Raw genomic sequence first — 12,745 nt, forward strand, 5'->3', positions numbered from 1 at the left:
CGGTGGCAATAGTGGCGTTGGGCTCCACGTCAATGCTCTTCTTCCCTTTGCCATTCCCCTTGTCATGTTTTGACTCAGGATCGGAACATGTATTCGATTCAGAAGCCTTTAGCTTGGCCACCAATGACTGCCTGGTCCGACACTCACTTGTGTTATGGTTGGGGCTCTTATGGAACTCATGCCACTTTCCTGTATCCTTCTTCAACCTTGTGGTGTTGTTCTTTTCTTATGGCTTCAACAGGTTGTCTTGGGTTGCCCCATCTTGGCTTTGTCCTTGGTTCTACAATTTGGGAAAGCATTTCCCTTGCTTCAAATTCACAGATCCAAAGTCTCGCTTCTTCTATTTAAACTTCTGCTCAATTTTGACAGCGTATTGGTACACCGTGCTGAGCGAGGAGATGTTCAGGAACTCCATCTCTTCCTAGATGTACTTATGTAGGTAGCCGCGGTATTTGAGTACCAAATGTAGCTCAGAATCCTTGATACCCAACTGTGTGGGAAGGGTATGAAAAATGTTTGTGAACTCTGGCACATCTTAGTCCCTTCCCTATTGCAGCATGGTCCACTTTATGTATTTTTCCTCATAGCTTTTGAAAGGGTAGTACTGCCCCTTGACGACATCCCAGAATGAGTTCCAGGGGGGGTGCGGCTGAAGATAGTGAGCCCATACTTCCATCCTTTTGCTCGCAGTAGGTTTCCCACCAGTCCTTGACGTGGGCGGCTACTTTGAGAAGACCAAAAATAATCTTTTCTTGACTGGAAAAATCATGAATAGAAAAATACCCTTCTAGTAGATTTAACCATGTATCTATGGCATCTGCATCTATTTAACCCTTGAATATGGGGATTTCAAAATTAACTTGTACCTTAAAGGGTGTGGCATTTCCAGAGTAGCTATTGGAAGCCGATGCATCGCCTCTGGGTAGCTGTTGAAGGATCTGGGTGAAGTTTTCCACCATTGCGTTCCTTTGTCGCTCAAGGACTTCTTTGAGCAATATTTTGATATGATCTGCTGCCCCCTCATCTTTCTTTTCATCTACCATGGGAGGCCGTCAGGATTTGCGAGGCTGGTCGTACAAAGGTTCGACCAGTTCAAGCCCTAACTCCTTATATCCCGACCTCGTTGGGGACATGCAAAGAAAAACAGAGAAAGAGCAGACCGCTCTGATACCACTGATCCGGATTTAAATAGGAACACAAAAAAATACAGAGATAACCATAAATACAGAGATGCAGCTGAAATAATGCTTCATTTTTTTAATGTAAAATACTAAAATATGCTTACAAACAGAAGTGGAAATAAACCAACTAGGGCGATGATAACTGATCTCCGAGAAGAGATGTGGTGGCTAAATTTCTTTGAACTATGTTACAATGAGGCTCAAAGGCCTGTTTATTGTTTAGAAACAATGGAAAACCATAAAAATCCAAAAACCTAACCCTAGAAGATGAAACGCCAAACTGTGGGCCTCGTTTGGGTAAATTGGTACATCAACTTCTTCGGGTCCTAACTTTGGCATATGATCTTCGTTTGATGCGCACAATAGCTTGCTAGAAATATTTATCTGAGGATTATAAATTTGGGAAAAAAAACATCGATCTACGGCCCGTGTTGCTCCCTGTTTTCCCAAAAAATGTCGTTTAGGGCCTCAAAACAACTCTGGAAGTTCAAGACCCGAAAAACTGCTAAAAATAGTAAATTGTGCTACAATTTAGGAAACTGAAAAATTGAAAGAGACAGTTGTGGGAGTCCAATTGGGATAGGCGGGTAGCCACCAACATCCACCTGGATCAGCACTCCCTAGTTGTCATGCCCTCGTAGATAGCATTTTTTTTCGACTTGGGAACTCAATCCAGTCATTGAAAAATAATCTTGTGCCCAACCCAAAGTATTCATTTCTATAAAACTAATTCGCCCATTCCTTATCACAACCATAAGCTTGCCTCTTGAAAGTTCTATTATGAGCTTCTCCTAAAACAATTCATCCTTGGGATGCCTAGAGTTCACTGACATTCGTTGGAACACACTCTTATTCATTCATTTCCAAGCATTTTGACCTAGTTATACTTTGTGTTCCCCTAGGACTCCCTAACACTCCTTAACATGCATTTACACTCTCCAACATGTGTTAGCATGCCTTTTCATTCCTTGGCATGCCTTGACACTCCTTAGCTATCATACCCTCACAACTAACCTTACTTTTTTTTAGACATGGGAACCCAACCAAGTCCTGCCTCGACTATAACAACTTGACCAAGTTATAGTTACTACAACTAGACTATGCCTTATTCACTTGAGAGTTGCCTATAACTCATCTTAGACTACTCATGTCCAATCTCAACTCATCCCACTTAACAATTTACCAAGTCAAGTATCACGTCCAACCATGGCCATCAAACAACTAAGCAACATAGTTTACATCTTGACATGCCATAACACCTGACACATCTAACAATCCATTGGCACTATGTGGCGCGTGTTAGAATCCCTTGCATTCCTTGGCATGCTTTGGAACTCCCTAACACACCCTAGCACTCCTTGACATGCCTTGGCACTCTAGCATGCCTTGGCTGAAATTACTTTTTCCAACCCCTTATCGTAACCATAGGCTTGCCTCCTACAAGTAGGGGTGATTTTAGGGGTGAATGTTCGCCCTTTGGCGAAATTAAGGGGTTTTAAACTTTTAGTGGGCGAATATTTTGTATCATAGTACATTTTTACAAATCACCTCAAATAGCCCACCTTATTTTAAGGGAGAGGGTAAAAAAGGTAAATTTAGCCCTTGAAATTAGGAGTTACAACCTTCCGTTCGCCCATTCTCAAGAATAGGTTTTATTTAAGTGAATCCTATGGGCCAACATCCCAAATACCATATTTATAAAAGAGGTATGGTAAATTAATAAAAATATAAATAAATGAGAGGTATGGTAAATAAATAAAGCATTTTTTATATTTACTCCATAAGTCACCTGTGTAAACAAATAAAAATATAACTAAAGTGGAGGTATGGTAAATAAATAAAACGTCCTTTTATACTTACTCAAAAGGTATGGTAAATAAATAAAAATATAAATAAACTAGACGTTGTTGGGAATAATACTGAGAGCGGGGGGTGAATCAGTATATCAGAAAAACTTTTTCAATTTCATACTCAGAAACATATACGCTACTTCTGTTAAGTGAACAAGCGTGTACACGCTACTGTGTCTAAAGCAACAAGCGTATAACCAGAAATCTTATGATTCAGTTAGTTTATCTTCAGTAAATGCATCAGGACATTATTAACCATATTAAAAGTAAACAGGTGCAGTATAACAGAATAGATCATCACACAAAATCCACACACATGAACACCATGATATAAGGTGGAAACCCAATGTGGGTGAAAACCACCTGCTGCAAGTCGTCTCTATCTTTCTTTAATAAGAAACTTCAGTTTACAATCTTTTGTACTGGTGCAACCTTATACCAGTACGCAGGCTACAACCTGCAGAAGGCTACAACCTTCTCTCGTTTTCCAGACTCTCCTGGAAGGGAGCTCCAACCCCCTTTGCTCTTGTACTAGCTAAGATACTAGTACGTAGGTGCTGGCCTACAATCTTCTTTCCTTTAGGTACCACTTTTCATCAATTTTGAGACTGGATACTCCTGAAGCACAACATTACAATCTAAAGACCACGATTCATTCACTTTTCATAACAAATCATTGAAGCACAAAACAACCAATACTAGCATCATCAATCTTTGAATCACTGAACCACTGAAACCCTGTCAACACCCAGTCACCAGAACACAGAGCAGACTACAGAACTTCTGCAATAACAGTCAGACCCAACTGCAACCCCAAAAATTAAGCTTCAAAAGATATACGCTACTTCAATGAAACCAACCCGCGTATACACGTGCTTTTACCAAAGACAACCTGCGTACAGATCTAAAAATAATTTCTCATAACATGCAGCTGTACCAGACATCAGTCATTCTCAGAACATAACATTTCGTCAATATGCAGATCTAAAAATATGCGTAATCAACCATATACCGATAGTTCATTTGATCCTGATCTATCCTTAGATCTAGTCTTCCATCAACCGGTGTGATCTCTCCTTAGCTTAGATCAAGCAACCCAAAACCTGCATACTAGATCTCTTTCTTTATCAGATATTCAAGACTTTTTCAGTGCAATTGCCTAATGATCTTCTTCTCCTTATATAGCCTTAGGCCCTTCACAATACCATGGTCCAAAACCATAGTAACACAATACCATCAACTTCAAAACTCGGGATCAACACGACTGTCGAGATACCTTGGTCCAAAAGCATAGGCTCAAGTACCGAGGACTAACTACCACAGACCAAAAGAAAGCTTCTCGACATGTACGCTCTTTTCTGTTCATGAAACTGCGCGTATACGCGACTTCGTACATAGCGAGCTGCGTATCCGCGACTTAGTATATAGCGTACCAGCGTTTATACGCAACTTGGGCTTAATGAACCTGTGTATATGAAATTTCTCTTCATTCTTGTAGTCTGGACTGAGATCTATCTTCAAAGAGAGTTTCCATCAAGGACAACATCTGTACCATAGCGCTACACTTGTGCCAAAATGCCAACAATCTCCCCCTTTGGACTTGATGGCAACCCCAAGATCCTTAGAATCATTCTCCCCCTTTGTCATCAAGGGCAAAGGGCTGTGCTCCCCCTGAGTACATGCTAATATCTCTGCTCTGCTGTGCTGAACATGCTCCCCCTGACTGTAGGCAAGATCTGCAAAAGATGTTCTTCAAAAGAACCAAGACTTATACGTCATAAAGGACCTTCCTATCACCAAAAGACTCAATATATACATCCATACTCCCACCCAAGAGGGTATACATCAGAAATTTACATATAACAACCAATTACATTACATCATTCATCCCAGGCATAGTGGGGAAACCAACATAGGCTGTTACATGACCTTGACACCATAGAAGAAATATCACAAAAGAGATACATGACATAGAGACGAAAAAATCTAGACCAAGACTTATGAAAGTCACCAGCAGCATTTGATAATCATCTTTTAGATCAGCAACCAAGATTTCCTTCTGAGCTCCTTCTTCTGAAACCAACAACAGTTGTGAACTAGAACCAAAAGCATCTAAATGCCAACAATGCTTTATTAGGCTTTAAGCTGCTCCCCCTGAAACTGTGCCTGAAGGACTCTGTCATACCCATCTCAGACCTTCTCCAACCAGAATCTGCCCTTGCTGTTCAGATCTCCATATACGCGACTTAACCTGCATAAATCAGCGTATGTACACGGATATCCCTTACACAACTCACGTATACCAACTTTTCTTTAGAACAGGCAAGCTTCAACAGCAGGATGAAGCATCAACTACTCCCAGCTTTAGTCTGAGATATTCAAAAGTCTCCCTGGGTAGTGGTTTTGTGAGAATATCAGCAACTTGTTCTTTATAAGAAACATACTCCAACTTGACCTTTTGTTCAAGCACTTGTTCCCGGAGGAAGTGATACTTGATTGGTATGTGCTTGGTCTTTGAATGCATGACTGGATTCTTTGAGATGCTGATTGCACTTGTATTATCACATAAGATAGAGACTGGTGGAGTGCAAGTGATTTGAAAATCCTGCAAGGTCTACATCATCCAAAGAAGTTGTGTGCAACAAGATGCCGAAGCCACATATTCTGCTTCAGCTGTAGATAAATCAATCGAACTTTGTTTCTTGCTAAACCAAGATACTAATCTAGAACCCATGAAGAAAGCACCACCACTTGTGCTTTTCCTGTCATCCACACTTCCAGCCCAATCTGCATCTGTGTAAGCATGAAGAGTGAGATCTGTATCTCTAGGATACCATAAGCCATAGTTTTGAGTCCCTTGAAGATACTTGAAGATCCTTTTGACTGCCTGAAGATGAGTTTCCTTTGGGTTGGCTTGAAATCTTCCAACAATTCCTACTGCATGCATAATATCTGGTCGGCTACCTGTCAAATAAAGCAAACTCCCAATCATGGATCTATAAGTTGGTTGGTGAACTGCTGTTGATTCATCATTTGCACTGAGGCTACATCCTATAACCATGGGGGTACATACTGGCTTTGAATCTTCCATGCCATACTTCTTCAAGATCTGCTTGAGGTACTTGGTTTGAGACAAGAAAATACCTCCTTCATTTTGTTGGATTTACAATCCAAGAAAGTATGTCAATTCTCCAAGTAATGACATTTCAAATTCTTTCTGCATAACCAAGGCAAAGTTTTGACTCATAGCCTCTTCATTGTTGCCAAAGATAATATCATCTACATACACAACAAGTATTAGCAATTTGTTATTTTCAACTTTCATATAGAGATTGCTATCTGCTGATCCTTTTGAAAAACCTTGTTGGTGAAGATATTTGTCCAAACGATAGTACCAAGTCCTTGGAGCTTGTTTGAGACCATAGAGAGCCTTTTTCAATCTGCATACAAGGTTTGGATCATTCCCAAGAACGAAACCATCTGGCTGCTCAATATATACTTCTTCTTCTAAGTCTCCATTCAGAAAGGCTGATTTCACGTCCATTTGAAATACCTTGAAGTTTTGAAAGCTTGAGAGAGCAAGGAACATTCGGATGGCCTCAAGTCTTGCAACAGGAGAAAAGGTCTCTTCAAAATCTATTCCTTCTTGCTGTGCATACCCTTTACAAACAAGTTTGGCCTTGTTTCTAATTACTTCTCCATTTTCATTCAACTTATTTTTGAAGACCCATTTTGTCCCTATGACATTCTTATCTTTTGGTCTAGGGACCAATTACCAAGTGTTGTTCTTTTCGATCTGCTCAAGTTCTTCATCCATTGCTTTGACCCAACCTTCATCTTTGCATGCCTCTTTCACATTTTGTGGTTCAGTGGAAGAGAGTAATGCCAAATAGCTTGAAGCTTCTGCAATTGTTCTTCTTGTTTGTACTCCTACTTCTTTCTGCCCCACAATCTGAGACTCTGGATGATTCTTCTGAACATATCTGGATGGAGTCTTCTCTTCTATTCTTGTCTGCTCCTCTGGTTCTTCTTGAGGTTCTTCTTCATCATTCTGTCTTTGAGGGTAGCCTTCATCTTCTTCGGTGTCTTCATGATGAACTTTCCTAGGAATGTATCCCTTCTCATCAACCACAACATCAATGCTGTCAACAATTCTGCCAAGTCTTTTATTGTAGCACTTGTATGCTTTGCTATGTGCAGAATAACCAAGAAGAATGCCTTCATCTTCTCTTTGTTCAAGTTTTCCAAGTTGCTCATCAGTATTCTTAATATAACATTTGCTCCCAAAGATTTTGAAATGCTTCACCGAAGGAGTCTTACCACACCAAAGCTCATGAGGAGTTTGAGTGTTGTTTACTCGGACATTTGTTTTGTTGAGAATAATAACCGTAGCATGTGCAGCTTCACCCCAGAAAGTTGCGGGAGTACCTGATTCATCAAGCATAGCACGAGCCATTTGTTGGACTGTTTTGTTCATTCTTTCCACAACTCCATTTTGCTGAGGAGTTCTAGCTGTAGAGAATTCTCTTCTTATCCCATGTTCTTCACAGAAATCGAAAAATTTATTCGAGGTAAACTCCCCACCTCTGTCAGATCTGAGGCACTTAATTTTGTGTCCTAATTAATTTTCAGCCAAGGATTTGAAGGATTTGAATTTTTCGAATGCTTCATCTTTGTGCTTCATAAGTCCTAACCAGACAAACCTAGAGAAATCATCAATGAATAATATCAAATGTTCTTCTCCTCGAGGTGTTCTTTTTCTGAATGGACCACATGTATCTGTATGTACTAGCTCAAGAGGCATGCTAGCTGATCCTTCCTTCTCAGGAAAATCAGTTCTGGTTTGCTTTCCAAACTGACATGATTTTCATATGGTGTTGTCTGGAATTTTGATATCTGGAAGATCACGAACTGCCTGATATTTGCATGCTTTCCTTATTTGTGGAAAGCTTAGATGCCCCAACCTCTGATGCCATAGCCAGTGTTCATCATCCTTGCTCAAATAACATTGTTGTTGTCTTTCTTCAAATATGTATAGATTATTTGGAGTCCTTCTTCCTTTGATCACTGTTTCACCTGTATCAAGATCACGAACACAACATCCATTTGATCTAAATATTACCTTTGTTCCTTGATTGCACATATGAATGACACTCAGAAGATTATGCTTCAATCCATCAACATACAAAACATTTCCAACTTTGACCTTCTCTTTCAACAGAGCAACGCCTTTTCCTTTTATGGCTGCAGAGATATCGTTTCCAAAAGAAACTTTCTTTCCCTTTTCTAATGCGGTATATGATTCAAGTTTTTCTTTTTCCCCTGTCATATGCTTCGAACATACGCTGTCAATGTACCATAGACTTTCTTGACCTTCTGCATAAAAGGCTATCCCACATCTTTCTGGTTGCGGTTCCTTTATTCTCCATGTTCTGACATTTGAGGTTTGTTCCTTCTGAGTTGTCTTCCAGAACCTACTCCTGCATTCAGAGTCTTCATGACCAAAGTTATTACAAATAGAGCATTCAACATCATTTTCAAGAACCGAAAAGTTGTTATAAGTCCTTTTCATGGTTCCAGTCATACTTCTTTACTTTTGAGCTTCTCTAGTCATGATTGTCTTGTAGGCAACACATTGAGCTGCTTTGTGACCGAAGTTATGGCAAGAAAAACATTGGCCATTAAAGAAATTTATGCGATAATCAGATCTATCATCCAACCAATTGTAGCTTCTTTTGACATCCATTCTTGGGGAAAATTGGGAAGATTTTACCTGTGGCTGATTGTAGCTTCTGTTTGTCCTTAAGGCAGCTTTTCCCTGAATTTCTTGATAGTATTTATTTGTTCTTGAGGTAAACTGTCCCTGATTCACCTGATGACTTTTATTTGGTCTTTGCTCGCTCCTCCTTGCTGCATCAAGATAACTTTTAGAGGTAGAAGCTTGAGATGTTTCTCCATTATATCCCAGACCTGTCTTGATCAGAGGAGAACGCTGCACATTGATAATCTCATCCAAGGTTTCAGATCCTTTAACAAATTTAATATTAATCGCTTTTGTTTTCTCAATCTCCTTTTTAAGACAAACAATCTCACATTCCAATTTTTCAAGATGTTTTTCCTTTTTCGCCAGTTGACATTGTAGAGAATCAATAATCGCACTTTTCTCTTCTAAGCAAACTTTGAGATTATTCATTTCTTCACAAAAGCCTTATACATCTATAGCATCCATGTAGTCATCATCTTCAAAAGCCATTAAAAGTTTATATCTATTACCCTCTTCATCTTCGTCACTATTTGAAAGACCATCACTATCTTCATGAGTGTAATAGCTTTTCTTCTTTTCATTTTGTTTCTTGTTCCATTTAACAGGTTGCTTTCCCTTGTCATTCTTATCTTTGTGAGGACATTTGGCAACATAATGACCTACTCTTCCACAAGTAAAGCATTTAAAAGGTAACTTACCTCTGAACCTTCCAGAACCCCTTTGAAGATTTCTGACAAAATTTGATTCTTCTTCTTCATCTTCTGGCACGTGACTTGCTTCATAATAATCTTCTTTGCCTGAAGCCTTGAAAGCAGCTTCTCTTCTGTCTGATGGACCTCCTTTTCTCATTTCATAAGCAGTTAGAATTCGTGAAGCTGAGACATAGTAAGAATTCGTAGATTTTCCTTTTCTTCTATTGCAGACACTTTAGATTCAAATTTGGGGGACAATGATCTTAGAACCTTTTCAACCACAATAGCCTCTTTTATTTCTTCACCCAAGTTTTTCATGCAATTAACAATCTCATCTACCCAAAGGAAATAGTTAGCCACTTTCATCATTATACATTCTGAGAGTCTCATACTTAATCCTAAGAGTTTGAAGTTTAGCACACTTTACCTGTTCGTCTCCTTCATAGCTCGTGACAATTTTGTCCCATATTTCTTTTGCGGATTTATAGTGCATTACCTTCATGAATTCCAATTGGGATATACATCCTAATAGAGTACTGACTGCTTTCGCATTTGTTTCATATTTCTTTTTCTCGGCTGAATCTGTAGGAGTAGCTGAAGGAAAAGTGTACGCTGTCTCTACGATGTCCCAAACTTCTATATCAAGAGATTGAAGATAGGCAGTAACTCTTACCTTCCAATAATTGAAGTTTGTCCCATCAAAAACCGGTGGCCTGATTGATGCTTCTCTCTCGTAGTTGCTCATGATGAACGATCTACCTTCAAGTGATCATGCTTCTCTGAAGGACCTGCTCTGATACCAATTGTTGGAAATAATACTGAGAGGGGGGGTGAATCAGTATATCAGAAAAACTTTTTCAATTTCATACTCAGAAACATATACGCTACTTCTGTTAAGTGAACCAGTGTGTACACGCTACAGTGTCTAAAGCAACAAGCGTATAACCAGAAATATTATGATTCAGTTAGTTTATCTTCAGTAAATGCATCAGGACATTATTAACCATATTAAAAGTAAACAGGTGCAGTATAACAGAACAGATCATCACACAAAAGCCACACACATGAACACCATGATATAAGGTGGAAACCCAATGTGGGTGAAAACCACCTGCTGCAAGTCGTCTCTATCTTTGTTTAATAAGAAACTTCAGTTTACAATCTTTTGTACTGGTACAGCCTTATACCAGTACGCAGGCTACAACCTGCAGAAGGCTACAACCTTCTCTCGTTTTCCAGCCTCTCCTGGAAGGGAGCTCCAACCCCCTTTACTCTTGTACTAGCTAAGATACTAGTACGTAGGTGCTGGCCTACAATCTTCTTTCCTTCAGGTACCACTTTTCATCAATTTTCAGACTGGATACTCCTGAAGCACAACACTACAATATGAAGACCACGATTCATTCACTTTTCATAACAAATCATTGAAGCACAAAACAACCAATACTAGCATCATCAATCTTTGAATCACTGAACCACTGAAACCCTGTCAACACCCAGTCACCAGAACATAGAGCAGACTACAAAACTTCTGCAATAACAGTCAGACCCAATTGCAACCCCAAAAATTAAGCTTCAAAATATATACGCTACTTCAATGAAACCAACCCGCATATACACGCGCTTTTACCAAAGACAACCTGCGTACAGATCTAAATATAATTTCTCATAACTTGCAGCTGTACCAGACATCAATCATTCTCAGAACATAACATTGCATTAGTATGCAGATCTAAAATATGCGTAATCAACCATATACCGATAGTTCATTTGATCCCGATCTATCCTTAGATCTAGTCTTCCATCAATCGGGTGTGATCTCTCCTTAGCTTAGATGAAGCAACCCAGAACCTGCATACTAGATCTCTTTCTTTATTAGATATTCAAGACTTTTTCAGTGCAATTGCCTAATGATCTTCTTCTCCTTATATAGCCTTAGGCCCTTCACAATACCACGGTCCAAAACCATAGTAACACAATACCATCAACTTCAAAACTCGGGATCAACACGACTATCGAGATACCTTGGTCCAAAAGCATAGGCTCAAGTACTGAGGACTAACTACCACGGACCAAAATAAAGCTTCTCGACATGTACGCTCTTTTCTGTTCATGAAACTGCGTGTATACGCGACTTCGTACATAGCGAGCTGCGTATCCGCGACTTATTATATAGCGTACCAGCGTGTATACGCAACTTGGGCTTAATGAACCTACGTATATGAAATTTCTCTTCATTCTTGTAGTCTGGACTGAGATCTGTCTTCAAAGAGAGTTTCCATCAAGGACAACATATGTACCATAGCGCTACACTTGTGCCAAAATGCCAACAATCTCCCCCTTTGGACTTGATGGCAACCCCAAGATCCTTAGAATCATTCTCCCCCTGAGTACATGCTGATATCTCTACTCTGCTGTGCTGAACATGCTCCCCCTGACTGTAGGCAAGATCTGCAAAAGATGTTCTTCAAAAGAACCAAGACTTATACATCATAAAGGACCTTCCTATCACCAAAAGACTCAATATATACATCCATACTCCCACCCAAGAGGGGATACATCAGAAATTTACATATAACAACCAATTACATTACATCATTCATCCCAGGCATAGTGGGGAAACCAACATAGGCCGTTACATGACCTTGACACCATAGAAGAAATATCACAAAAGAGATACATGACATAGAGACGAAAAAATCTAGACCAAGACTTATGAAAGTCACCAGCAACATCTGATAATCATCTTTTAGATCAGCAACCAAGATTTCCTTCTGTGCTCCTTCTCCTGAAACCAACAACAGTTGTGAACTAGAACCAAAAGCATCTAAATGACAACAATGCTTTATTAGACTTTAAGCTGCTCCCCGTAAAACTGTGCCTGCTGCTCCCCCTGAAACTGTGCTTGAAGGACTCTGTCATACCCATCTCAGACCTTCTCCAACCAGAATCTGCCCTTGCTGTTCAGAACTCCATATACGCGATTTTACTTGCATAAATCAGCGTATGTACGCGGATATCCCTTACACAACTCGCGTATACCAACTTTTCTTTAGAACAGGCAAGCTTCAACAGCAGGATGAAGCATCTACTACTCCCAGCTTTTGTCTGAGATATTGAAAAGTCTCCCTGGGCAGTGGTTTTGTGAGAATATCAGCAACTTGTTCTTTAGAAGAAACATACTCCAACTTGACCTTTTGTTCAAGCACTTTTTCCCGGAGGAAGTGATACTTGATTGGTATGTGCTTGGTCTTTGAA

This window comes from Pinus tabuliformis, chromosome 4_1 (genome assembly GCF_031772625.1).
Source record: "Pinus tabuliformis cultivar Carrire ecotype Pingquan chromosome 4_1, CPIR1, whole genome shotgun sequence".
Lineage (NCBI taxonomy): Eukaryota > Viridiplantae > Streptophyta > Pinopsida > Pinales > Pinaceae > Pinus > Pinus tabuliformis.